General features: G+C 42.5%; 1 protein-coding gene across 7 annotated transcripts in view; it reads left to right on the top strand.

Moving 5' to 3' along the window:
* The window catches only part of ASTN2 (astrotactin 2), a 1447326-nt gene that overhangs the window by 1305566 nt on the left and 115615 nt on the right, over nt 1-26145 (top strand). The gene's annotated exons all lie outside the window — the stretch shown is intronic.

Below are 26145 nucleotides of genomic sequence, written 5' to 3'. Positions count from 1 at the left end.
TAGCACTATGTCTTCAGTACCTTCTGCAAAGTCTAACCTGTTGTTAACCCCATCTGGTGCATTTTTCATGTCAGACATTATAATTTTCATCTCTAGAAGTTCAATTTGGGCTTGTTAATATATCACATACCTTAACATTTTTGACATATGGAATGGAGTCAGAAGCGTTTCAATGTCTTTATATGCTAATTCTAAGTCTGGGTCGGTTTAAATGGATTGGTTTCTCTCCTCATTATGGATTGCATTTTCCTGCTTCTTTTTATGCCAGGTAATTTTTGACTGAATGCCAGACATTTTGATTTTTTTCCTTGTTGGGTGCTGGGTATTTTTGTATTCCTATAAATATTTTTGAACTCTGTTCTGGGACACAGTTAAGTTTCTTGGAAATAGTTTTATTCTTTTGGGTCTCACTTCTAAGATTTGTTAGGTGGAGCCAGAGCAGTGTTTAGTCTAGGGCTAATTATTTCCTACTACTGAGGCTAGACCTTTCTATGTGCTCCACACAATGGTCTGTGAATTATGAGATTTTCCAGTATGACTGGTAGGAACAGGCACTATTTTTGGCCCCTACATGAGCCCTTGGCACTGTTCGATCTAATCCTCTTGAGGTGGTAGTTTCCTCACTTACATTCATCAGTCTGTACTGTGCTGAATATAGAAATAGGACCCTCCACAGATCTCTTCAATTTTCTCTTTGTGTAGCTCTGTCTTCTTCATTCCTCTATCCCTACAGTCATTGTGGTCTCTTCAGACTGAGAACTCTTGTCTTCCCAGTGTAGAGAATTGTACACGAGTATATATATAATATCCCTCTCTCTGCACCATGATCTGGAAGCCCTTTAAAAGCAATAATCTGGGGAAATTTTAGGGCTCACATAATTTGTTTCCCATCTTTCAGCATCTCTGCCCTTTGTTGCCTGAATTCCAGTATGAACTTTTTTTTTTTTAAGTACTATTCTCTTTTCTTTGTTAATTTCTTTGTCTAGGCAGTTGGAGAAATTAATCTAGTCCCTGTTTCTCCATCTAATACAGAAATGGAAATCCTCTTGATTTCCTCTTGTTTCTCTTGATTACCCAGGAACCAGAGCTCTGATCCAAGCATTACCTTTTTTATTTTTTTTAACAGAGATAAAATTTACGTATTTTTAAGTAATGTACTGAGGTCACCCATACAGATATCACCTCTTTTTCTTCTTCTTTCAAAAGTTTGAAGGTGATGACATAGCCCACTCCATCTTTACAGATTGTAATCCTTTCTTGTATGACTTGACTTTCATTCTTTCCCCTGCTCAATGCTTAAATTTTTTAAAGGGCAGTTTTAAAGGGCAATGACTCTTGTGTCTTTAGGACTTGCAGTCCTCCCATAAGGCCTGACATACATAGATTTTCAAAGTTGAATGAATTGGTCTATGGGTAGCTATTGAAATCTATATTTGTATATATAAGTATATAGATATATAAATATAGTTATCTTAAGTGTACAACTATGACATTAGCTCCTTAAGTGTTGTGTGACCTAAGAGAGCCTTATGTAGCCCTACAGGTTAGCTGAATACATCATAAGACTTCTGGAAAGTATGATGATCAACTGAGGCTATGGATGATTAGGGGTATCTATCTGAAGCAAAAACCACATTTCTAAATTTATTTATTTATTTTTGCCTCTATACCATCTTTACCATGTCTCAGCCATCTGAAAAGTTCACTCATCCCATATTTAAGTATTTCAGCACAGGGGTGCCTGGGCAGCTCAGTTGGTTGGGTTCCCGATTCTTGATTTTGGCTCAGGTAGTGATCTCGTGTCCATGGGATCAGTAGGCTCCACGCTCACCAGGAACCTGCTTGAGATTCTCTTCTTCTCCCTCTGCCCCTCCCCCTGCTTTCTTTCTTTCTCTCTCTCTCTCTCTCTCTCTGAAACAAGGAAATACAGTCCAGATAAATAAATAAATAAATCTGTTCACTTGATTGAGTTTTATCTTAGAAGTTGTAAGTCTAATGAAGGAATATGGGCTTTGAAAAAACATGACTTGTGATTTCAGTTTCCACCACTCAGCATGGAGAGATCTAGGGGTAGTCATAATCTTTTCTAGTTCTCAGCTTCCTTATCCATGGAATGGGAGAGAGAACACTCACTTAACAAGTTGCCTTGAGGGTCAAATATAGCATAGTTCTTGGGAAAGTATAGGTACTAATAAGTTTTAGTCACTTCTCATTTCCATGAATTTAAAAAAAATGAAAGGAAAATTAAATGTTAGGAAGAAAACAGCAAAGTATTTAAGATTTGTTTTGGATAGAGAGTGAGGATTACTCACAGATTTGGCCAGGTGAGGCCAGAAAGGGGAAATGTGGGTTTTCTCCTTTGATATCTGGATTTTTGCCAATAGCTGAGTCCAGGGCTGGAATTGTTTATTTATTTGCAGGCTCACAAGTGTGTGTGTGTACAGATCTCCATGCATACATACTCGTTCTCTCTCTTTCTCACTTTCACTCTCTCTCGCACACACACAAGCGCACACACTTTATTGCAGCCATCTGTTCAACATCCTTTTGAACTAGCTGTTGAAATGCTCACTCTCCCTCTCTGTCTCCTTCCCTGCCCCCCATCCCTGAGTTTGGCGCTCTCTCTTTGTTTCTTTCAGAGAAGCCATTGCACTGTCAGTTCTGGGACTCTATTGGGAAAGCCAAACATAAGTAGCCTCCTGTTCCAGTTGTTTTGAGCAGAAATGGGGCTTGTTTTGGGGGGTGACTAAATTCCCCACATGCTAATCTGTCATCGATATTAAAAACAGACGTCTGGTTCTCCCGCATGGCCTCATCAGAGCAATTGGCATAGGTTTCAGCCTTTTGGGCAGGGGTAGAGACAGGGGGTGGGAATATGAAGTGGGGGCTGAGACACAGCATATTTAATAAAGCCAAGTCCCCTGATTGACTTATGAAGAAACCAGCTGGGGAGGGGTGGGGACATGCCTGGAGGTCACACATAGGATGAGTTAGTGGTAGAGTTAGAGATAGAATGGGGACTCTGGTTTCTCTTCCTGCTTTCCCTGCCAAATACAGCCATCTTTCTCCCAGTGCATCTTATCTCTAGTATCCTATGCTCTTGTTGAGAATAAACCTAACCGAGAGGCAGAGGGAAACTAGGGTATATAGGTCATCTGTCTGTCTGGGCATGATGAAGTAATTAGCCACCTGATGGCAGCTGGAGGGCTCTGACCTTCTAGGGAATGCAGCCTCTCAGACTCCTCACTTCTTGGCTACTTTCATATATGTTGGCTTCCATAAACCCTGAAAGTTAAGAGTAGGACCACAGACATTGAGTCTGACTCCCTCATTATAAGGATCAGAAGAGTGAAGGGAGGAAGCAGAAGGGTCTCACTCACTCTCATAATCTCCCATCACACTCCCCTGCATTTTCTTTGGTAATCTGCTGGATTTTTTTTTTTTTTTTAACCTTTTGAAAATCAGAGACTTCTGTCTTACCATGGGCTTTCCAACTTCAACTTGTTTATTTCAGGGCTGGAAGCCCAGTGGACTCTGTTGGCCCCCACAGAGGCAGCAGGCCCTCTCCACAATCCCCCCAACCTCCTCATGGAAGGCAGCAACATGTGGAGCTGGTCAGTGCCCCTTTCTGTCCTGGCATCTGGGAGCCTGCTGGGCTGTTCCCCAGCTGATCAATACCAGGCTTCCCTTCTGCCAGCTCTCAGCTTTTGATTGTGTCTCCTCCTTTCTCTGTCCTTTCTGACTCACTATCTCTCTCTCCTTTTCCTCCCTCTATGTGTCTCTCCTTTTGATATCTTTCACCCTGTCTCTACCTTTGTCTTTTTTACTTTATGTCATCTTCTGTCTCTCACCCCATCTTCTCTTGTGTTTGTCTCTCTGAACTGACTTAGGTATGTGCTGCTCATCTAGAGTCATCTATCTGGGCCAAGAATGATGTCCAGAATGGTGAGAAGACACTTCTCTCCACCCCAACCAATTCTGTATCCTCTTCCTCCCTGTTTCCATTAAGTCTAATCTACAAATGATAGACACCCCCACCCCACGCATCTCATCCCATCTTAGACCTTAGACTGAAGATCTTCTCAGGGAAAGGCAAACAGTTAGGGAGGTGGATTTGTGTGGGGGAATAACTGAAGGCAAGGGACAGCATGGCCCCAATTTCCCTAGGAGCTGAGAGGACCATGAGGGCAGCAGCTGTGATGGAACTGTTGATAAAATACTGTGGAAATTATTTATAGCTCCTCAAGCAGTGCGAGCCGTGGCTTAGCCGTATCCTTTGTCTGAGAATCTAGAGGGGCCCTCACCCGTCTGCCTTCTGCCGGCCCTGGACCAGCTTGAGGGAGGTGATGTCATTGGAGACTGGGCCTCATTCCCTCAGCTAGAGTGGAGGAGGGGGGGATGAAGGAAATATGTTTTACAGGGTGAGGTACAAACCGACATGACTGCAAACATCTGGAACTGATATTAGGTCCTCAGAAAATGTTTCTGTCACTCCAGCTGCTCTTCGGATGAGAGCTTTCTAAAGTCAAGCATCTCCAAAGGGAAAAGGTACTTGGAGGGTCTTAGTTCTCTCCATTCCCGTATGCCACCCAGCCTGCTTTCTGTATCAGAGTATTTTACAGTTCATAAAGTACACTTGTTCATCCCATTGGTGTATATGGAGATCTTACAGGGATCCAGGTACTGCAGAACATGCTGGGCATGGAAGGGTAATAAGATAGGCGTGATTCCTGTCCTTAGGGATCTTTTACTCAATTCGGGTAGAGATAGAATATAGCAAGAATCCAGCGTGCTAGGTGTTGAGATCATTCAGATGCTCTAAGAGCACAAAATAGGGACTTCAGACTCAGTCCAGTGGTATCAGTAAAGGCTGACCAGAGGAAGTGAGGCAACTGTTTGAGATTCTGGCCCCACTTATGATCGCACTTATGATTTGTGTGCTCCTTTCTGCATACTGTTCCATTTCCCTCATGATACAGGGTAAGAGACACTCTTTTACCTCTCTAGAATTAGTTCATTTATTCACCTGGCATTTCCCAAATTCTTAGGAAACTTTACTTATTAATTACCTCCCTGTATTTTATATTCCCAGTCTCTATTCCTTCAGTAGATTATTTTTACCATAATTTAAATATGCTCATAGGTGCTCATAGGTTTTTCTTCCTAAGGAAACAAAATGGTCCATCTTACACGATCAATACAATATGTTTCTCTCCCCTTCTTAGTAAACATACTTTTGAAAGTAGAGTCTGTAGTGGTTGACCCCATTTCTTCACTTTCTACTCCTTCCTCACCTCCCTTCACTTCACTCTGTCTCCTGCTACCACCAAGTTACTGACATATTTTTCTCTGCAAAGGTCTGTGACTCCCATGTCATTAAATCCAAGGACTTGTTTTTTTTTTTTTTTTTGTCATAAACTTACTTGATATTTTCAGTCATTCTTTGGGGTTGGCTATCCTCTTCTGAAACCTTGGCTTTTCTTGCTTTCTTTGGTCTCACGCTCCTGGTTTTCTACTAGCCTCTCTGACTCCAGCTCAGCCTGCCTTGCTGGATCCTCCAGTTTGCTCTTTAAATCTTACTGTCCTTAGACCTTGGTCTTTTATCTTCTCTTCTTAATTTAAACTGTCTCTAGGCTACCACATCCACCCCATAGTTAAAATCAGTACATTCGCTGCTCTTACATTTGCATTTCCACCTCATGCTTCTGAGCTCTCTGCCCATATCTAGCTAACTAAAGGCATGTGCAGTTTGATGTCTCACAAACAATCCAAACTCAACCAATCCAAAACTGAGCTTGTTACCATCTCCCCACAGATGTGCTCCTGTCCCAGTGTTCATTTACTCTCTGTAACTCCTACCACTGTAAACTGAGTCCCTTGAAGCAGAACTCCAAGGTTAAATTCTTTTCTCTTATTCATCCTCATTTTCAATTCATAACCAAGTTATTTTGCTTTGATTTCCAGCTTTTTCTTCCACCTTTATTGAGGTATAATTGATATGTAATGCTGTCTTTTATTATACTCCTTCTTTTCCTACTGCCTGTTGTTAAGCCACCATCATTTCTTCCTTCATCCATCTACCTTCTGACTATTTTTCATATTAGCCACTTTTTATCCCCTTCAGTTCTCAGTTCTAAAGCCAGAGCTACCCTTCAAAATACAACTTTTGATCATAGTCAGTACCTATCACAGTGCCTGGCTTACCATGGATGTTCAATTAACACTTGATGAACAGATACCTGATTTATAATACTACTCTCCTGACTTAAACCTTTAAGAGCTTTCCATAACTCTTCTAACTGAATGGAAAAAATGACATGGCCTACAAGGTTATGAATAATTATTCTTGCCTCCTTCTCTGGTCTTTTATCTATTCTTGATATCACCAATTTTCCTTCCCACTGGGGTCTGTACACTCAGATCTCAGCTTAAATGTCACTTATCTAAATCCTTAGAACCTATTTGACCCTCTCATTGATTATGTGAACTTTTAGCATTTAATATTCCCTTGGTAGCACTTATTACAATTATAATGAATGCGTTTTGACTAGGGGGATGGGCTTAGCATTCACTTTTCTCACTAGAATATTAGCTCTTCCAAAGCAGAATTGTGTTCCTCTTTTTCATCTACTCCATCCCCAGGGCCTAGTAAAATGGATAGTAGGCACCTAAAGACCTGAAGTGTGAGCAGGAAATTGTGAGATGAAGTGAAGATTGAGGGGAGGATGAGTGGGGAGAATATTCCAGGTATAAGGAAAAGCATGTGCCGTAGCCTGAAGGAATAAAAGGGTGATGTGGCTGGAGTTTAAATTTTGAGTGGTAGAACTAAAGGAGACAACAGAAGGGGTGAGATTATGGTGAGTTGTTTAAGGCATGCTAAAGAATGTATGTTTTTTACCCTGGCTGCTCTATGGAAGATGAATTGAACCACCTTTGAATCTAGTGTCTTATCTTATCCACAAATTAATCCTACCAAGTAAGAGGGAATTATTATCTCCATTTATAGGTGAGGGAATTGAAGATCAGGCTTGTGAAGTTGGTAGTTGAAGGTCCACCTTCTAAGAAGAGTGGGGTCATGAATTGAACTTTGGACTTTTGATCATTTAATCTACATTTTTTTTTCCCATTTCTCACTGCCAGTGTATTACCAGTTAGAGGCAAGAAGCCAGGATAACTGAGTTCTCCCTGGGGAGTCTGGAGTCAGGTGAACCCAAGTCCTTGATCTCAACTTACATGACTCCAGAGATGTACCCCAAATCTTTACCTTGAGAGACATGATAGAATGAGTCAGGGCAAAGAAGGTCAATGGCAGGAAGTTCACGAAGACTGGGGATGGAATTGGTGGACTAATCCAAGCCTGGAGAATTCTAAGGGCACATAGTATAAGACTGAGGACCTCACCTCAGCTAGCTCATTCTATGCTGTATTCCTAGTGCCAGAACTATAAATTATGCAGTTATCAGAAGTCATAAAGCAAAACAATCAAACCACAAGTGAAGTAGAAAGATATCCAATATAAAGAGAGCCCAAGCAAGCATGAAGCAAGAGGAGTAGCATTTATTAAGCACCTTTTCTACACCAGGAACTTTGTAGGTGTTGTAGGAAGTTCAAAAGGAAGAGAGAACCAGCATCAGTGGAGCATTTATATACCAAGGACTCATGTATGACTATTACTTATCAGAATTGTTCTGAAAAGTAGTTATTATCATTATAGCACGGATAGGAAATTCAAGGTTCAGGGGGACAGAAGCACTTGCCTGGGATATCTAGTTATTAACTGAGAGTTAGGATTTGAGTCTAATTCTTTCTTGCTCAGAATTCCATGTTCTTTATCTCTACTCCTGGTAGAGATACCTTCCAAAGAATCCTTGAAGGGAAAAGGATGATGATGATTATCACTACTACTACTACTACAATTATTATTTTAATGAAAGAAAGGGAAGGCATATATAATGAAAAAGAAATAAAAACTTTTTATTACAGATGTGGAGGAGGACTGAGCATTATTTTCAAGGCAGAAGTCATGGTACAACATAAGCCCTGAGCTACTTGGATTATATCCTGGGCCAGGGACTGCAGGTCGACCTGTTTTATGCATTGGGTTCAGATGTGCTGCCATCATGTGCATATGATGCATCACACCTTAGGAAGATCAGATCTGGCTCTTCTGCAGCAGCTGAACCTCTCTGGGGGAGCTTTGGGCCTGTAGCACAAGGAGACAAGGGGTACTGAAACTGAGATCCAGTGAACACACTCAGCTGACCAAACCTAAAGAGAGAGCAAAATCAAATGTCGGTGAGATTGAATTCTCTTCTTATGTCTCACCCAGAATTAACCGCATAGATACCTGCCTTGATGATTATGTTCATAGGTGGGGCTTTTCTCCACATGCTAAGTTGATACTAGTGGCTCCTATTTTTAAAATTTATTTCTAGCTAACTAATAATTATGGATTATCTATCATATGCCATAGTTGGTTCCAGGCACTAGGGAAATGCTAGAGACGGTTAGTTTTGTATTAGTTAACTGTAATTCAGAGTAAAGGACATGTATTCAACCTATTTTGGGTTTGGTTTTGTTTTTCATTTTGATTAACCTAAAAACAGAGCCTGACCAAGGAATGGGAGCAGGTAGTTTACTAAGTAGGGACACACAGGAAGCACTTACGATGGAGCTTGGACAGGGCCACCCGAAGAAGAGAAAACCAGTACAGGTATGTTCACAAGGTTATTGAGGTAATATAGGCTCTAGTCCCCTGGCACCTCCTGAGGAGGAAACAAATGTCTTCCGGAATTGCTGCCAGAATTAAGAATGCAAAGCAGGAGTATGTCTGCTCTGGCTCCCTACCTGTTGTTTGAAGATTTCCATTTGTTACACTTCTGGGCTGTGCTTGCCCATATGAGCCAATGCCCATGGCATCAGGGAGGACATCAGGGCCGGAAGCAGAAAGGCACACCTGCTGTGTACTCGAGGGGGAGCACCAAAGGCTGAGTGGAACTGTCTTTTGCATTTAAAGCCAAAATCAGAGACTAGGGTTGTGTGATCACCCCAAAAGGAATCTTTTCTATACTCATTCAGAAAATATGTATATTGGACAACACATTTGCCAATCATATTGCTGGGTAAGCAAGTCCTGTCCCTTCTTTCTTGGAGTGCTCCATCTGGGGAGACAGATGAAAAAATGGACAACCACATGATAATATGGTAAAAATGAAATATGACTAAGTAAAAGTTACAGTGGAAGAAAGATTGGTTTGGGTTGGGGAACTAGAGATCAATGGGGCCATTGTGAAAAGAGTGGCCACTGACCTCAGCCTGGAAGGATGAGAAGAGTTTCAGTGGTAGAAATGAGTAAGGGGAAATCCAGATGAGGAAAGAGTGGTAACAAAGACATGAAGATAAAGAAGGGTGCCTTGAGGAACATGAGAACATGACCGAGACTGAAGTTTGAGGTCAGGTGAATGAGTGCCTTAAAGGCCAGGCTGATAATTTGGACTCTCTTCTCTGGGCAGTAGAGAGTGATGGAAGGTACTTATGGGTCTAAATTGTGATTGAAATACACCTTCTCATTGGCAGTTAAGAATGGCTAGGTGCAGGTGAGGTATCATGGGTGGTTGTATTGGGCCAACCGCCCCCCTCCCCCCAGTCTGGGCTTACACAAGGTGTTGGCAGCAGAACTGAGGTTCTAATTTGGACAAGTGGGATGAAGGTAAAGATCCAAAGCAGGTTAGTTCCCTCCAGACATTCTCTGCCTTTGACGTCCACATGGAGAATGGCATTAGCATTCTATTCCACCAACCAGGACAGTTTGATAATTTTTATTAATGTGTGGCCCAGTGAGTTTCCTCAGCCATCATCCATCAAACACTGCATCGTGCCTTCAACAGCAGCCCACACCCAGCGCCTCGGAAGCCCATATATCATACCTCGAGTCAGGGAAGCAGACTTCCTTTTATCTTTCTTGCAAAAGCACAGATGTTTGGAATGCCAGTAAATGCACCCAGCCTTCTCTAAGGTTCAAGCACAGCTTCTCCCTAGATAACCTCTTTGGAATTCTCATTCCCAGTGCATTCTGGGCAGACAAGCTTTTCTTTTGTTCCTTTAGAACTGCTTCTGCCTCACTCTTCCAACCCTTGTGTCACAACCAACACATTTATGCGGCCACATCTGCCTTGTCCCAGCCGCCTGAGGCTGTTTGCAAAGCAGATGTTAATCAGAATCTGAAAAATTTTATACCTTGATATCCTGATGCATGCCTTATTTTTAGACTTCCCTCATGCCCCCCCCCCCCTTTATCAGCTGAAGAAAGAAAGGAACCTTACCAATGGCTGGATTGCAGGAGAAATGATCTGACACCACGGTCCTGTGTGATGTTGGGACTCTCCTCTGTGGGCCTCATTTTCCAGGTCTCTAAAATGAGGTGGTTGAAACTGATCACCTCTGAGGCCTTTCTGTCTTTGAAGTTTTATGATTTCATGCCTCTAAGGTATTAAATGTATATACTATCCTTTCTTCTTTTATTCACTTTTGGCAGAGTACCTTTGTTTGTTTTTTGAAATTTCTATAGAAGTGTACCATTCATGCACAAAAGTATACTAATCATAAGTATGTATCTTGGTGCATTTTCACAAGTGAACGCAGTCCTGTAGCCAGTATCCAGATCAAGAAACAGAACATTGTGATCCTCCCAGAAGCTCACCTGTATTTCCATTCAGACGTTCACCCTTTCCTCAAGGGTAAATCTCTGTTCTTACTTTTATTTTATTTTTTTCTTTATTTTATTAGTCTACAGACTACTTTGTGCTTTTTTTTAAAAAAAGCTATATGTAAAACATGCAATATCTATTCTTTTGAGTCTGGGTTCTTTTGCTCATATTGTGAGATTCATTCATATTGTTGGGGGAGTTGTAGTTTATTATCATTCATCTTCTCAAGGGAAGCTGTCATTGTAAAAGCTGGCTGCAGTTTTTGTATGTATTGACCATAAGTTACATTGGAGCTGAACTTTTCTGTCTGAGAAAGCTCTTGTAGGTGGTGTCTCTTAAATATATGAAGCTAAGTCCGGTTGTGATTACTCCAGGGGAAGGATTTAATGGGGACATTTTGTGGCCTGAAAAAGGCTACCCTTTCCGTGACATTTCATACATAGCACTCAAGAGGAGCAACTTTGAATATTTTACTTTAAATCGAGCGCTGCTGGAAATGAGTGGAAGATCCTGACCACCTCCCCTTGTGCCATGTAGAACCTACAGGGTGAGGTGAGATGGTTTCAGCATGTAGGGGAGCTCTGCATGAGGGAAGACCAATCTGGTGTGTCAGGTTCAAAGTCACAGCATGTGCAGCCCCATTGGCACAGTAGGTATGACCCGAGAATTAGGAATGAAACGTGGTCTAAAGAGTTGTAGACTTGGGAGCCCACACCCTGACCTCTTGTGGCTGAAGAGTATGGTGGAGGGAGGACCACTGTGGTCCGTGTCAGACAACGTGTCTGTCGCCCTCCTCCCCACTGTGGTCTGGCATAGAGCCTTACTGAGCACCTGCTTTCCAAAGTAGCATCCTGTGGTGGTGGTAGGAATTGCAGGCAAGGAAGGAAGGGGGCCTCCTGGGGACCTGATCTTTTTCTCCCTTCTCTTTCCACAATTCTTTTACAATCCAAGGGCAGAGGAATGAACTCAAGCGGACACTAGATTTCTCAGGAATGTGTGCATGTGGGTCTAAGACAGCAATTATTCCAAACGTTAAAAGAAGGGCTTGCAGTCCAAGTTGAGGAGGTGGTCTGTAGGTCATTCATTCATTCAGCTTTTGTTTTATTGAGTTTCTTTTAGCTGTCTCTTGAGTATGTCTGGCACTCGTGTAAGTAATGCATCTTCTAATGCAATCTATCTGTCCCTTCAGTATTCGCTCTTAATGTAACTGGTTAGGTTAACCTATGGTTAGAAGTCTCCTTGTTGCTCAGCACTTCTGATATGGCTAATGATGAAACATTTAGTGAGGAGAGCGATCTTCCTGAATCCTATTAAGCACTGAATAGATACTTGCTTATAATTGGGGTCATTTTTATCACCATAGAAGTATATGACTTTCTACCACATTCACCTACCCAAATCAATTCTCTATGTCTCAGTTTTCTTACTGAAAGAAAAAGAAAAAAATGTTACACTAGTTCATGTATAAATTCCCTTATAGGTCTGTGTTTCCTAGACCCCAGGGAAATAATCTCTTTTCCTCTGTCTTGCCTCAGGGTCTGTGACATGGGTTAGCCACCCATGTAAAATGGAGACTAACCATTTTTCAAAAACATTGAGGTATGAACTGTGTACCTAAGATCCATGAATTTTATTGTATGTAAATTATATTCCTCAATTTAAAAAAAATCAATGTGAGAGGGTTTTATAGCATCCTTGGCATCATAGTATTCATTAGTAATAATGAAGTAGGAAGTGTATCATCCATTTTACGGATGAAGACACTCATGTTCTGAGATGCTAAGTAACATATCCAAGGTCAAGTGGTGTCTACTTTTAACCATGGTTGTTGCAAAACCTACTGCCATTATAACTAGCTCTACCTTTTCTATGAAGGCTTTCATTCTCACCCCAGGACCCATTACTGCTCTGGGTTCTGAGATATCTTTGCCCCAGAAACCCTGGTAGAGACACCATCTCGTCTGTTGCTACCGCCCCCACTGTCTGTACTCAGTGAATAAATAGACTCTTGGTTTCCGAGGCTGTGAACTGGCCCCATTTTGTAAGTCCTAAATTTGCTGCTAAAGTGTTTTACAAGATACAACCAAACAAAAGCAGGCCTTTGAATAGAAGGTCACAGTTTTGGAAGGGCCCTTTTGGGTTTTAACACTAATGCTGGGCATTAAATTCATCTCAAGCAGAGACGAATTTTCCCTCTGGATTAGAGGGATGGGTTTTCAATGACCAGTGTCATTTGGGATCCTGGAAAGCAGAGGGTGGATAATTTTGGCCTGGTTTATGCCCAGTGCCTCATTCTTCAGTTGACTCAGGTTTCTGGGTGGAGTTTTAGTTTTGTAGTAAGACTCTGGACGTAGGACAACAGTCTGGCCAATTTCCCCTCAGGTCAATCTAAAGGACAAGAAAAAATACTGGTAACATTTTCACAAGGCACGGATGGAAATGGGACCTTCAGATTCTTGTGTACATAGAAGTACAATCACTTTCAACCTGGAAGAGTAAAAGGGAGATGCTGGAAGGCTTGTCTGCATAGCCATGAACATCTTCTGCCTTTGGGTAATGCCTTCTATGTTAGGAAAACCTTTTTATACCCTGCCTCATCAGTTGCTCCCAATAGTTCTGTGATGTGGAGTATCCTTGGACTCATTTTCTAGATAAGAAAATGGAGACTCAGAGAGGGGAAGTGACTTGACCAAGGACACATAACTAGTAAGAGGTCCAGGACTACTAAGGGCTCCTGCTCTTATTGCCAGCCATCCGCCATGTAAGGACTTGGGGTTATCACAGTTGGTCATTTCAACAACTTCTAGATGCTTCTGTCATCATCCCTATCATGTAAGTGGGAAAAACTGAAATCTGGTATGATAATGTGGGTGGTCTGAAATTAATTACATGGCTCAGTCCTGGCAGCCATTACCCCAGATGGTTTAAACTTGAGTCCATACCAATTTGCCTCTTAGTAACCCTCCATATAGAAAGAATGGTTGCCTCCAAAACTGGCCCGAGACCTGGATGCTCTGTAACTGTATTTCTTTTTAACATGACCAGTTGATTTGAGGAAAGCAGGTTTCATTAGCCGTGAATGGGTAACCTCTGGTACACAGGCAGTTGCTGATAAATCAGAAGGAACTTTAACTTGAGAATGTGGCTCCTATCTAAATTCAAATTCTCCTGTAAGATTTTATCCATAAAGGTCTCATTCTTGAAGTGTCATTAATTAATTAATTAGTCAAAGCACAAAGACTTGCTCTGAGTGATCACTACCATTTGCTGCATATGTCTATAGGTCAGATGCTGGGCTAAGGACATTGAAAATATTTTCTCCTATCCTTAAAGCAATTCTGTGAGCTGCAGGTGCTCAAGGAAGTGAAACCACTTGTCCAACGCAGAATTGGGAGTTGAACAATTGGGAGTTGCCAGAGTTCCTGCCCTTTTTGACATGACAAACCATCTTTCAGTTATTGAACCACTGACCATAGATGTTGGAAGGGACTTTAGATATTATCAGTCAACTTCCTATCAACTTCCAGGAGGTTGCAGGTTAAGGCTCAGAGAAGGAAAAGGATTATTCATTAAGACATTAAGAGGAATTGTCTCTTATTCTGCATTGGCCTGATCAAGTAGGTTTTAGAGCCTGGAACTCTCCTCCAGGATTCCCTGGGCCTGGGTATAAAGATCTTCAACGACACCAGGCCTGACATCCCGGGCGGAATCAGAATGTTCCTAGAGATTACTCAGGTTTTCAGGGCAAGAGCAGAGGAGCCACTTCACCCTTCTGGCTCTCCTAAAGCCCGGCCCTTGACTTCACCATTGTTTTAGGGACTGGAACACTGAAATGTGAAGGGCCACGCTACTCAAATTACCCTGGAAAATTCCCCAGATTGAATGACCCACCCATTTTTCTCCCTATTCCTCCCCTTCTTCCTGAATGAGACATAATTCTAACAATTGGGTTATGTCACCTTTCACTTTGTTTGGAGAGGATAAGATTTTTCCCTGTTCTTAATTGAATGATGGAGCCTTTGTGAGCTCACAGATATAATCTTGAGATGCGGGTGGGTTAAGTGTGGTTGTTGAGACATAATAGGAAATAGAGTTTTGGAGAGTTTGGGTTAGAGGGAGGGATTGACTCTTTTTCTCAGTCAGAGGTTGTTTTGGGGGGCAGACTGGAGTTTCTCCCACGCAGATGGGCTCCTCTTGCCCTGGAACAACCCACGCAGTGACTGACTCTGAGATAAATACATGTACAGCAAAGTCCAGAGGATTGTGTCTGTCTCCAGTTATGTGCTCCTTCCCCCGGAGGCTGTATCTTCCTGGCCATTTTAGACTCATGGTTCATGAATGGGTGTGGTATGGCAGGAGCTCTGGACATCAGATTCTCTTTGGTTCTGGCCTCAATTAAGCTACCAACTCTGTAGCCTTTGGAAAGTTGTTTCTCATTTCAGGTTCTATTTCCTGATCTGGAAAAAAAAAATAGGTAAGAGCCTATCTGCCACAGTGTCCTTTTGAATTAAGGTTTTAAGAATCATTGAGGATGATTTAATGTAACCAACATATTTTCTGAATGTCAATGGTGTGCCAAGCACCGGGCTAAGTGCTGGGAATTCATTGGTGAACATAAATAGGCAAGAACTCTGCCTCCTGGAAATTTAGAGCTGGACAGGGGAGACAGAGAACTAACAATTGACTTGAAGTACAGCAACCCCTGGGGAGGAGAACGTAGCATCTTATGGTAGTAGATAGAAAGAAGTTGGTTTTGTTTTGTTTTGTTTAAGATTTTACTTATTTATTTGTGAGAGAGAAAGTGAGAAAGGGTGAGCCAGAGGAAGAGGGAGAAGCAGGCAGAGTGAGAAGCAGGCTCCCCACAGAGCAGGGAGCCTGATGCGGGACTCAGTTCAAGGACCCTGGGATCATGACTTGAGCCAAAAGCAGACACTTAACCTGCTGAGCCACCCAGGCATCCCTATAGTAGGAAGTTTTAACCTATTGTTGAAAAGCCATTTTGAGGTAAAATAAAAATGTATTTATTATGCACACAAACACACAAAATCTCTCCTTAAGTGTAGATATTTATGCATAATGAGTAGGACAAATCACATTGTTCAAAGGCCATCTGATCATTGAATGAGTCATAAAACTACATCCTTATAAGGCTTATTGGGCGGGAAGTATCGAATGGGATGGGAGACCTTGAATCTAGTGAGTCTGGACCGCAGGAAGCTTAAAGGAATGCCCAAGTCTGCATGAATGTGATAATTTGGTTAATCTCTGTAAGCACCAAGAGAGCAGGGCCTCCATCTTTGTCACTCCGCATTGCCTTCCAAACGCGCTACTACGATGTCTGGCACATGGCTACTATTTAACTGGTGTTGAATGAGTGTGGTGGAAAGGAGATGAAACAGGAGCCAGGTCACAGTGGGATTCGACGACAGGCTAAACTGTTTGGACTTCATCCTGTAGGCAAAGAGGAGTCCTTGAAGCCTTTAGAGAAAGATCATAAACATGATCAGAGTGGTACTTTAGAAAGAAAGAATTTTTCTAAATGTCCTGATCACACTTTCTTATTTCTTTAGCCAATCTGGGAACTTCTTATTGTATCTTTTCTCATGCTTCCCTGTGCTTAGGATGGTCCCACGCACAGAGAAAGCACTCGGGGAGTGTTTGGGACACAAATGAATGGATGAGTGAACAAACAAACAAACAAACAACAACAAAAATGGCTGCACAGATAGGGAGCATAGCGCCCAGCAGGGGCTTCAAATAAGTTGCCCTGAGGTTCGAAATCTCACGCTGTATTGTTTATGAGCTACGTGACACTGGGTGCGAGACTCAATTTGTTGTTGTTGTTTTTGGCTTTTTAAGTTTTTACTTTCATTCCAGTCAATTAACATCAGTGTTATATTAGGTTTGAGTGTACAATGGAGTGATTTAACGATTCTGTGCATCAGCCAGTGCTCATCACGACACGTCTGCCCCTTAATCCCCATCACCCATTTACTGCTTCCCAAACCCCATACACTCCCCTCCCCTCTGGTCATCATCAGCTTAGCTATTCTCTGTAATTAAAAGTCCATTTCTTTCTTTCTTTTTCTTTTTCTTTTCTTCATTTTATTTTATTTTAGATTTTCTTTATTTGAGATAGAGAGGAAGAGCATAAGCCGGGAGAAGCAGGTTCCCCACTGAGCAGGAAGCCTGACTAAGGGCTCCATCCCAGGGTCCTGGTCTCATGATCTGAACCGAAGGCAGACGCTTAACTGACTAAGCCACTCAGGCGTCCCTGTCTCTTTATATTTTATTTCATTGTATTTTATTTTATTTGAGAGAGAGAGAGAGAGAGAGAGAGAGAGAGTGAGTGTGAGCAACTCATGAGTTAGAGGGAAGGGCAGAGGGAGAGGGAGAAGCAGACTCCCTGCTAAGCAGGGAGCCCAATGTAGGGCTCCATCCCAGGACCCTGGCAACCTGAGCTAAAGGCAGAGGCTTGGTCAGCTGAGCCACCCAGATGCCCCAAGAGTCCCTTTCTTGATTTCTCTTTTTTCCCTTTGCTTGTTTTTTTGTTTCTTTAATTCCACATATGAGTGAAATCATATGGTAGTTGTCTTTCTCTGACTTATTTTGCTTGGCATTATACCTTCTAGCTTCATCCATGTCATTGGAAATGGCAAGATACCATTCTTTATTGTAGATAAGTAATATTCCATTGTATGCATATACCGCAACTTCCATTCATCAATCTGTGGACACTTGGGTTGCTCCCACAAGACGGCTATTATAAATAATGTTGCTGTAGACACAGCAGTGCATGTACCCCTCTGAATTCATGCTCTTGTATTCTTTAGGTAAATAATCAGTGGTGCGATTGCTGGATCGTAGGGTACTTCTTCCTTTAACTTTCTGAGGAACATCCTTACTGTCTTTCACAGTGGCTGTATCAGTTTGCATTCCCACCCACTGTACTATTTCAACATTTTTTTGTTTGTTTTCTCTCTTCGTTTATCTCTCTCTCTCTTTTAAAGATTTTATTTATTTATTTGACAGAGATCACAAGCAGGCAGAGAGGCAGGCAGAGAGAGGAGAAAGCAGGCTCCCTGCCAAGCAGAGAGCCCGATGCGGTGCTCGATCCCAGGACCCTGAGATCATGACCTGAGCCGAAGGCAGAGGCTTTAAAGCACTGAGCCACCCAGGCGCCCCTCTCTTCGTTTATCTCTTAATTGAGGACATTATATAATGGGTGCTCAGTAAATTTTATCTGTTGTTATTTGTATCATTCCTTTCATGGGGAAGATGCACGATGTTATAGGAAATTTGCAAAGGAGAACCCCTGGACCTCTCTCTCTCATTCTCTGCACAGTTTACAACAGTCTTGCAAACCTTTGAGCTGCCAGAGCCCATGTAAATCAGCCAGTGCGACCCCTTTATTTATAGAGGAGACGAGGAAGCCCTGGAGAGCAGGGGATCATCCCAGGCCCTGTGGCGAGTTAGACGCAGAACCTGAACTTGAGCCCAGTTCCCTCTGGTTTCTGACTCTTTGGTCATATATGGACAGTGCAGTTATCAAAGAAACTCGCCTTACAATTCAAGTATTCTAGTGGTGGAATGAAGCCTTAGGCCCTTAAGCATTCTCAAGGTAAGATTAAATTATTCTTTTAGCTTGTGCAGTACATCGTATTGGCCATTCCATTCCTTTTACCCAAAAGGTGTTGTGATAATTTTTGTTTTTATTTTGTTTCCTTTTTTTTTTTTCCTCCTGAAGGACATGAGTTGTCACAAGGGATGGGGTTAGTGAAAATAAAGATAAGATTCACACCAGGGGCTGCTCCTGCTGGTCTCATTAAACTTAAACTCCCTTCAGGGTTCTTGGGCCCCTGCTATGGATGGATCCTGAGACAGTAATAGACTGTAGGTGAGCTGAGTAAGAGGAGGAGAGGATCACCACTGAGTTGTTGCACAGTGTCAGAGCGAGGACATGCTCAGGGACCAGCTTGCTCATCCTTCCCATTTTGCACAGAGATGGAGCAAGATTGGTCCAGATCATGCAATGACGGGACAGAGATAAAAATCACCTGGATGTGCCATTGCACCAGATAGAAGGTGAAGGGTAATGTGGCCAAGGATAATATGTGCATGAATGGGGTTGTTCTTCTCTGGGGAACCAACCTGATTAAGATGCAAGATCCCAAGTATGGTTTGGGGTAAGTTATGTATGAGATACTCGGAAACATTCAGATAAAGGTGAACACAGCAGCACAGTTGGGTATGAGGACCCAACAAGGGAGGAGATGCGGCCAGGCAATAGGACTCTGAAAGTTAATCAGATGGAAGGTGAAACAAGGCAGGTAGGTACATTATTTTGATAAAGTCACTTGACCAGTGGAAGTGTGTTTGGGACAGAGCCTTGAGCAACCCCTGGCAGCTAACTCTAGGTAGATGAGCTCGAACCTGTGAAAAGATCTTAAGCAAGAGCAACCCAGTGGGACAGTAAGAAGGTTGTGGGCGTGAATCAAGCGTCCGGAGGCACTCTGCTGGTAAACAGGGCAGCCAAAACTTGAGAGCAGGTCTGTGATTCCAAAAGCCATCCCGTTCCCAAACGCCATATGTTGTAATCCAGCTAGGAGACGGACTGTGTGGTAAAATATCCATGATTGCCAGTAGAGCTTTCCTCTCCCTCCCTGACGTTCTGGCTCCCTAGACCCCAAATGCCCTCAGAAAACACTGAGGCTTAACAGAAGGAAGGTCAACCAGCCCTTGAAACTTATTCTGAGAACACCAAGGCTCCTTTCTGCCAGACTTTCTCCCCTCCCCCACCCCTAGGGAAAGGAGCCCAGCAAAACTGTCCAGCAGAACTTCAATTCACTTATAATTGCTCCACTCCCAGGATTAGAAGGAGTTTTTTGTTGTGTTGTTTTTTGGTGGTGGTTTTTTTGTTTTGTTTTGTTTTGTTTTGATTTTGGTATTGGTCTCCTTCTAACACCCTCAACTGATGCTTTTACAAAACTGTTATTTTAGGGCTGTTTGGACTTGTTTCCTGCATAGCTCTTGTTTTCTATTATTTCTCTTTTCCAGGGTTCAGACTAATTAAAGGAAGTGTAAATCACACCTCGTTTGCACAAAATACCTTTCATGAGGTCTGGAAGCAATTTAGCTTCTGTTTGCCAAAGATCTTTAGGAAAGAAAAAAAATCCCCTTGGTTTTAAAAAAGATTAATTTCTTGGTGCCAAAAAAACCCATTAAGTGCACCTCCCATTTCTGGGATCTTTTATGGTTTTCATGTGAAAATGGCAACCAGGGAAAAAAGAGAGGGAAGACCAGCCTGGCTTTGCAATTACATCTGGCCCTTCTATGCCACCAACTCAGCTGTCCAGCAGCAAAGAGCTGATTTAGAACAGAGCTTGGTCTTGCACAGCATCTCAAGTAAATGGAAGATCTGTCACTGGCTGTCTTTTGCTCCCTTTCCTCCATCCCAGATTCCAGTCACCCCCAGATCAGAGTTCTTCCTAGGGCCACCGGTCCTTGATTTGGGATGAAGCTTATTAGCAAGGATCTAGAGGAAGGGGAAGAGTTGTCAACTTGGATGCCTCTTGCCCCTACTATTAGAGACCTCCTTCCTATTCCAGTCCCTCTTGCTCTTCTCCCTGAACCATCTCTGCCTCTTCTTCCCTTTGTATGGTCATCTTTGATCTGAGAACTGATCCACTGCATTTCTTCTGAGATAGTAACATCCTAGAATATGGAACCACAAAGGGCCCCTTGTTGCGTTCTAACAGCCTAACTTTACAGGCGATGACCAGTAGAGAGACCAGTTAGGGAGGTAGAGCCTGACTAGGGCCAGTTAGGGAGACCATTTGTCCATGGACCCCTCCACACCTGTAGCCTAGCAGAGCCAGGTTTAGACCTCAGTGCCTGACTCTCAGCCCAATGATCTTTCCAGTCTTTCATTGGGAGAATTCTAAAATAAGATGGTGGGAGAAAAAGTTCTAGGTTTGGAGGAGTGGTATGTGCCCTTTTCCTCACATTAAAACATGATGATGCTTACATCTGCTATCTTCTCTTAAAATCAGTCATGGGAGAACAAAGATTTGAGCTAGACTCTCGAGGTAGATGTGGTTAGTTACACTCAGAAGAGAAAAATATTTGTAATAGATCCTATATTCAAGTCTTAGGTCCTTCCATTTCCATGTAGGAGAGAATGGGCAAGTGACTTCATCTTTCTAGAAATCAGTTACTCCCTCTATAAAATAGGGATTGTAGTACCACTCCGTTGGGATTGTCAGGACAATTAAATGAGCTGGTGGGTATATTGGACCCATAATAGGGGATCAATAATTACAGGCTATGGTTTTTCCAGGTGCTTTCCTTCTTGAGAGTGAATCAAAACCTGTGCATGTGGCCATTTCTTGGCCTCCCCTTCCTCCAAGTGTGGAATTTACTTCCTAAGAAAATAAGTAAATAATAATTCAAAAATATTTGGAACTTGTTAAAGCATGAAATTTCCAGGCTGCTTTTCTGCTGATCTGAACCTTCTGTAGTTTTTCTGAGGGGGAGAAATCACCGTGGACAAAAACAACTTTATCCAAGAATGTATTACATACTATATTTCCTAGTTGGTATTTTTTCCATTTGAGAAAACCCAACATAAAATGTTGATGGAGAGGGAGGTAAGGGGAGGGGAGGAAGGAACAATGGTAATGTATTGGGGGATCAGCATGACAGAGTGGAGGAAAAGTACAGGCTTTGAATTAAAATCCTTGCTCTGGTATGTTCTATCTACATAATTTCAGACACAATCGTTTCTTTACTTTTCTGAGCTCATGATTTCATGTTTTTACAGTGGGAATCCTAAAGGTCATATCTGTAATGAAAAAATGTACTCACGTTATTTGAGAGAACTCTTGAAAAGGGGATGTATACAATTGTAGAACAATCCCTCAAAGTCAGAAGACTAGAGTCTGTGTCCCAGTTCCAATAATGGTTAGGACTTACCTTTCTGAGCCTCAGTTTCCCGTTAATAAAATTATTTTATTGCCATCATTTCAGAGCACACTGACCCTTAGCCTTGGCCCTGTCCTCATCATTGCTCTCCTGGGTTACTGTAATCTTTTCCTAATTAGTCTCCCTATCTCCATCCATCCTTCCCCTATTACTCTTCTGATTTTCACTTTGTAGTCAGTAGGAACATTCTAAAATCCATCATAATTCTCTTTTGCCTTCAGGCTGAGGTTCTCATCTCTTAGTGTGATTTATAATGTTCTCCAAAATTTATCCCTTTTTGTCTCTCCAGCCCCATCTCTCCTCACTTGCCCGATCCAGCCCTGATACCCTTACCTCAGCCTCTGCACACTGTAATCCCTCTGCTGAGATACTGTGCCATACCTACCACCTTTTTTTAAAAAAATTATTTAAATTTTGCTTAGTTAACATGCAGTGCAATACTGGTTTCTGGAGTAGAATTCAGTGATTCATCAATTACAGTGCTCATCACAACAAGTGCCCTTTTTGATACTCATCACCCATCTAGTCCATCCCCCCCCCCTCCCTCCAACAACCCTCGATTCTCTATCATTAAGAGTCTCCTATGGTTTGTTTCCCTCTCTCTTCCATCCTCCTCCCACCTTCCCACATGTTCATCTGTTTTCCTTCTTAAATTCCACATTTGAGTGAGATCATATGGTATTTGTCTTTCTCTGACTTATTTCACTTAGCATAATACACTCTAGCTCCATCTACCTTATTTCAAATGGCAAGGTTTCATTATTTTTGATGGCTGAGTTCTATTATGTATGTATATACACACACACACCACATCTACTTTATCCATTCATCAGTCAATGGGCACTTGGACTCTTTCCATAGTTTGGCTATTGTTGATAATGCTGCTACAAACACTGGGGTGCCTATACCCCTTAAATCTGTACTTTCGTATCCTTTGGGTAAATACCTAGTAATGCAATTGCTGAATGATAAGGTAGTTCTATTTTTTAACTCTTTGAGGAGCCTCCACACCGTTTTCCATATTGGCTGCATCACCTTGCATTCTCACCAGCAGTTTAAGAGGGTTCCCCTTTCTCCACACCCTCACCAACACCTGTTGCTTCTTGTTTTGTTTATTTTAGCCATTCTGACAGGTATTAGGTGGTATCTCATCATGGTTTTGATTTATATTTCCCCAATGATAAGGGACATTGGACAATTTTTCATGGGCTTTTTGGCTATCTGTATGTCTTCTTTGGAGAAATGTCTGTTCATGTCTTCTGTGCATTCCTTGACTGGATTATTTGTTTTTTGAGTGTTGAGTTTGATAAGTTCTTTATAGATTTTGGATGCTAACTCTTTATCAGATAGGTCATTTGCAGATATCTTCTCCCATCCCCTAGGTTTCCTTTTAGTTTTGTTGACGGTCTCCAGTAGTTCATCTTTGCTTTTGTTTCCCTTGTCTCTGGCAACGTGTCTAGTAAGAACTTGGTACAACTGAGGTCAAAGAGGTTGCTGCCTGTGTTCTCCTCTAGGATTTTGATGGTTTCCTGTCTCACATTTAGGTCTTTCATCCATTTTGAATTCATTTTTGTGTGTGGTGTAAGGAAGTAAGCCACATTCTACATGTGGCTGTCCAGTTTTCCCAACACCATTTGTTGATACTGTCTTTTTTCCATTGGATACTCTCCCCTGCTTTGTCGAGATTAGTTGCCCAAATGGTTTTGGGTCCATTTCTGGGTTTCCTATTTTGTTCCATTGCTCTCTGTGTCTGTTTTTGTGCCAGTACCATACCCTCTCAACTACAGTTTGTAATACAGCTTTAAGTCCAAAATCATCATGCCTCCAGCTTTGTTTCCTTGTCTTTTTTTATTTAAGATTTTATTTATTTTTTTGACAGACAGAGATCACAAGTAGGCAGAGAGGCAGGCAGAGAGAGGGGGGAAGCAGGCTCCCTGCTGAGCAGAGAGCCCGACACGGGGCTCAATCTCAGGACCCTGAGACCATGACCTGAGCTGAAGGCAGAGGCTTAACCCACTGAGCCACCCAGGCGCCCCATGCTTTTCTCTTTCAAGATTGCTTTGCCTATTGTGGTCTTTTGTGGTACCATACACATTTTAGTTGTTTGTTTGTTCTAGCTCTGTGAAAAATGCCATACCTACCCCTCTTTAAGAGCCCACCCCCAACTTGAAACTACTTGAGGAGCTTCACGTACAAGACCCTAATAACTGGACTTACATCTTAGATCAAGTAACTCAAACTCTCTGAGTCCCAGATTGCCCATCTATAAAATGGGCATGTTAATTGCTTCTCCATAGGGTTGAAGGAAGAACTAAATGAGACAGCCAACATAATTAACATTGTTTGGCATGGCATATATTAAGTACTTTCCACAGTGTCAGTCTTCCCTCTTTTTCTTCTCATTGCTTGCCTCCTAGACAGCACCTCTGACTAAGATTTTCTCTGCTCACAAGCTTCGTGCTGGACACAAAGCACTTTCCTGTGTTTTCCTCTCTTTGGACAATGAGCTGGTTCCTTGAGAGTCCTTGGGCACCTTGCACATGCTCAGATTTCAGATCCCTACTCCCCGACCTAGTCTGTCACTTTGGATGAATTGGTCTGAGCCTCAATCCAACAGGTAAAGTGGGAACAATGATGGGATCTACCTCACAAGGTTGTTGGTAGAATTAGGTAAGAAAATGCTCATAAAGCACTTAGCAGAGCTTCTGGCACATAGAAGGAACTGGAGCTGTGACTGTCATTCTTTCTGTATCCCTAGTGCCAGGCCCAGAGATGATATGCCGCTTATTGAAAGGATGAAAGGGCTTTATAAGCAAGGGGGAGTGTGGGATGAGTTTTCTGCTGGTTTTCAGAGTAGAGTTGGTAACAGATCCAGGGTGGGGCTTACTCTATGTGATTATGGCATCAGGCCAGGGCACTCTTGTTCCCCTGAGCCCTATTCTCTTCCTCTTTTGTTTGAAGCTTGGGAAGGGGATGAGAAGAGGAAAGTGCCCAAATGTTCACCATGGGGCAGGCACAAGCACACAGAACCAAAAACATGTGAGCCTTTCGGGCCATCCTTGCCAATGTGCCCTAATCCTGTCCTGAAGCATTTCCTGCATTCCTGCCCCAGCCTGGAATCCTCTTATGTGCCCTCCCCCACCCCGTAGTCATGCCAACTGACTGGGTCATCGCCCCCTCTATCCTGGCCTTTCTGGGGGCTACCTAAATCATCTGGCCTTTTCTGATTCCGAGCAAAATCTTCTTTTTGTCTAGAATACCATGGACCTTGATGGTAAACCACCCTGAGTTTGAATTCCAGCTTCCCTACTTACCAGATTTATAATTAGGTCCAATGACTCAATATTTCTGAGCCCCACTCTTCTTGCCTGTAAAACAGGGATGTTAATCCCCATTCACGAGACTGTCATGAGGGTTAAACAAAACAATGTAGGTAGGATGCCCAGGCAGCCCCTGACAGATAGTAAGTGCTTCTTAGGGGATTAGTCCCCCTTCCTCTTTGTATTGTCTACACTTTCATCCTGGACACTGCTCTGCACCAGCTTCCTGGATATAGGTGAGTTCGTTTTCTGTAACTAGAAGGGTTCAAAGTGGGGCCAAATTGCACTGAATTGTTGACTGAGGGGCTGGCCTCAGTAACCTTCTGGGATCTTCCAAACTTAGGATTCTGCTCCCTGTAAAATACTTTCCAGGTTGCAAAGGTCAGTGTGCGGACAAGGGAGCTACTCATGCTCATTCTTCTCTCCTTTAGTTCCCCTTACCTCTTCTTCCCCCTGTGCCCTGAGCTTGTCCCCTTCTAGCATGGCACCAGAGATTTGCCCTTTCAGTGGCCAACTACCCATCTTGTGTCTTTCTGCTTTCCCTCAGTGTCTCACTGTGGAACTTACCCAGTCATATTCTCCTGCCTAGCTTCAGCATACATGCTGGTATAGATGGGGAGGCAGTTGGTGTTTTAAGGGGGAAATGCTTAAGGAATTAGTTTATGGGACCACCTGCAGGAGCCAGGTCCCCTGAGCTTTTACTGCAGCCTCTCTCACTCCATGCCTTTCCTATATGAACAGTGTTAGGAAATCTAGTTAGAGATGTTTTCTCAGTCTAAGACCTCAAATCCAATCTTATATTAATTTAACAAATATTTATTGATCACCTACTATGTGTCAACCTAGGTGCTTAGTTGGGGATATACCATGTGTTTTCTTGTTTTTTTTTTTTTTTTTCTCCAGTAATCTCTAAATCAAGACTCAATGAAATGTAGAATTTATGGAAATAACAACAACAACAAAAAAAAGAACTTAAGGTGCTCTGGCCCCTGTCCTCTTCCCAGCTTTCTCTCTTGTCATTCCACTGTAGAGACCCTTTACTCAGCTATACCAAAACAGCTGCATTCCCTGAAAGACAGTGCCATATTACCCCTTTCCACCTCTATAGACTTTATCACCCTTCTGAGTTTCTTTTT

This window comes from Lutra lutra, chromosome 13 (genome assembly GCF_902655055.1).
Source record: "Lutra lutra chromosome 13, mLutLut1.2, whole genome shotgun sequence".
NCBI lineage: Eukaryota > Metazoa > Chordata > Mammalia > Carnivora > Mustelidae > Lutra > Lutra lutra.
Note: the sequence above shows the minus strand (reverse complement) of the source record. Positions and strands in the feature narration are given on the sequence as shown.